Genomic DNA, 3,418 nt, shown 5'->3' on the forward strand with positions numbered 1-3,418 from the left:
GGTGGGAGTTTCTAAAATTGACGGAGTCTTCATTAATCCCATGCAAACGTACACCTATCTGGAACACCCTGACATATTACAAAACAATAATATGATAAACTTTCCAGATTGGAGTGGTAAAGGAATCAAATATTTAGAACATATACTAGAAGGAACAGAATTTATTTCATTTGACGGACTAGTTACACAATATGGGATCAACAAGAAAAGATTTTTAGAATATCAACAGTAAAAAAGTAAAAAGTAAAAAAGAAATTTAAACCGGGTCAAGTTGAACTACAAACACCACCAAGTGTGGTTCAATTTCTTACTCTTAAAACCCCCAAATTACTATCCAAAATATACAGAATGCTTTCTAAAACAGATGAATCAATATCACTTCCTATTGCAAAATGGGAAGCGGATTTATCAGTTAACTTAGACCAAAACTTCTGGTCTCAGATTTGCTTAAAAACCTTTCATCTAATTAGAAATCCCAGTCTTCAATTAATTCAATACAAAATATTACATAGAGTGCACTATACAGGTCATCGGATGTTCAAGATGGGCTTTACGTCTACCAACAACTGCTCACACTGCCAAACCAATTCACCAGACAATTATATCCACGCTCTTTGGTACTGTCCACTGTTAGGTATTTTAGCACTACGGTTAGCATTTACTGGATATTGTTTTATAGTGACATTATACAGGAAAACTCTGTCATTCAATAAGGCCCCTTTGTTTTAGTTATTTTTCTCTTTGACCCAAGAATTGATGTGTGAGAATCACAGGCTGGTACAAGGTTGAAATACCACAGAGATCACTCCCTCAGCTACATTAGTTTCTTAATCTTTTAGACGCCTGTTGAAGGCCAAATGGTTTGTTTCAGATTTCACTAATGTAAGAACTCTTTGTTTTGTGCCTTGAAAATATGTCGCTGAGATAATCACAATTGTAGCTGAACTGATAAACTACACAAAGGATGCTTCTTCACCCATGGGCAGGAAGACGCTGCCTTATCTTGGTCTGTACTGGTTTAAACTGATAATCTGCTGTCTCATGAATTTTACCCTCTATATAAACTGTTGTACTTGTGAATAAAGTTGAGTCAATTTGGGAAGACAATCTGAAGCAGTCTCTGTTTTCTTGTTCTCCCAAGCTGCTCCCGAGCTCGTACTAACACGCTGAATGGCATGCTTGAATATTACTTGAGAATATATTTGACTGTGTTACAGACTAAGGGACATTCTCTGCTGATAGGTGAAGGTACATTCTCTGCTGATAGACGTCCACGCCTCGGAGGAAGTCGATCCACGGATTAGGCCTTGGAAACCGTTTCCTTCATCCACCAGTGCAGAAGTTTTGGCGCGAGATATGTGAAGACTTATCGAAGTGTCTGAAATGTAACATTCCAACTTCCCCCTTAGTGTGTTTGTTGGGTAGCTTAGATAATGTCACTTCAGAAAAGAATATAGCCCATATGGTTTTCACTGCCCTATGCATAGCCAAGAAAACAGTCCTCATGAACTGGAAAAATAAAAATAATCTTAATTCTAACCAATATAGAAATTATCTATTAGATTACATTAGTCTTGATACAGCCTCTGCCACCACATCAGATCAATTGCTCTGGGCTCCTTTGATTACCTCCATCACCTAGTGGGGATGGGTGGTCATAGTTTTGTCCCGCCTTCACTGTTGTGATTAGTGTGGGGGTAGGGACAGGCTTAGGGCGTCAGGGGGTTCCCCAGGAGCATCTTCCTTGGGGGGCTCAACCCGGGGTAGCGGTCATGGCCTATTAAGGGCTCTGTTGGCTCTTAGGTGACGGTTTCCTCGTGGCTGCGTGCAGTGGGGCTAGGGGAGGGTCTGTACTGATGGACGTGGGTTACTGACCTGGTAGCCTGGCTGCCCCTGGGTGGGTCCGGGACGGGCGTGAGGTTCTGGGGGTGCTCCGTCTCTGGGCTGGGGCCCTGGCCGGGCCTCGGGGGCTTGGGTCCTGGTTGGTATGTTGCTGGGGTTGTGGGCGGGTGGGTGTATGGGGGCCCAGCCCTGGCGCAGGGTGCCGCCAGTGCATCGAGCCACCTGGGGGCTCTTCGACTGGTGGGGGAGGTTGTTACACCTTGCAGGAGCTCTCCTCTCTTCAAGAACTCACTCTGCAGGAGGGAGAGATACAGGAGAGGTGGAGGAAGATCTCAGCCTGAGCGTCTATTGTCTTGTGTAGTCTGCAAGATAAGTGGATGACGGGGTGGGTGCAGTTTTCTCTGTGGTGGGGTCAAGTGGGCTGTCCTGGGCTCTGCGGGGCTGGGCGGCGCTGCTGTTCTGAGCCCTGGTCCGGATGGGCCTGGGCCCCCTTGCCCTGGCGGGTTGCGGAGTATGGGGGTGCCTACTGGGGTCAGCGGGGGAGCTGGCTAGGGCGATCGTGGCTCAAGAGTTGGGAGTTCGCCTTGTAATCGGAAGGTTGCCGGTTCGAGCTCCGGCTTGAACAGTCTCAGTCGTTGTGTCCTTGGGCAAGACACTTCACCCGTTGCCTACTTGTGGTGGTCAGCGGGCCCGGTGGCGCCAGTGTCCGGCAGCCTCGCCTCTGTCAGTGCGCCCCAGGGTGGCTGTGGCTACAATGTAGCTTGCCATCGCCAGTGTGTGAATGTGTGTGTGAATGGGTGGATGACTGAATGTAGTGTGAAGCGCTTTGGGACTAGAAAAGCGCTATACAAATGCAGGCCATTTACAGGTACTGTGTTGCAGTGGATTGCATCATATCTATCTAATAGACTCCAGTTTGTGCATGTAAATGGAGAGTCCTCTTCACACACTGAGGTTAATTATGGAGTTCCACAGGGTTCAGTGCTAGGACCAATTCTGTTTACATTATACATGCTTCCCTTAGGCAGCATCATTAGAAGACATAGCATACATTTACACTGCTATGCAGATGACACCCAGCTCTATCTGTCCATGAAGCCAGATAATACACACCAATTAGTTAAACTGGCCAAGGTTTCTTTCTGTTTAAAACCGTGTAAGAGGCTGTCAGCAAGACAGTCTCCTGATGAGAATTGTATTAGTGTAACACGAAAATCAAGAGAAAGTCTGGGACCTCATGAACGATGTTGAAATGGCTTTAAGCTATGAAAACTCATCTATCAGCATAAAAACATTTTTATTTAGAATACAGCAGGAAAATATCACCTGAATATAGTGAGCACACAGCTTTCTAAACTGCTGTCCAAGACTCACACAACTCTTTTCTAAACCAGAATGAAGTCGGAGAGAACAATCAGTGTCTAAACTGTCCTCATACATGTCCTGCATGTCCAGCACAGTCCCTCGGTCAGCAGCCAATCATCTGCTTCCCCTGATCCACAGAGACAGAGTGAAGACCCTTCTGACCTCCTCTAAACGTCTCCATCAGCACTCTCAAATCAAACCTCACATCTGA

The sequence above is a fragment of the Copadichromis virginalis genome, linkage group LG16 (assembly GCF_057382275.1).
Source record: "Copadichromis virginalis isolate Kocher_CV1m ecotype Utaka linkage group LG16, C_Virginalis_male_GT1.1, whole genome shotgun sequence".
In the NCBI taxonomy this organism is placed as follows: Eukaryota; Metazoa; Chordata; class Actinopteri; order Cichliformes; family Cichlidae; genus Copadichromis; species Copadichromis virginalis.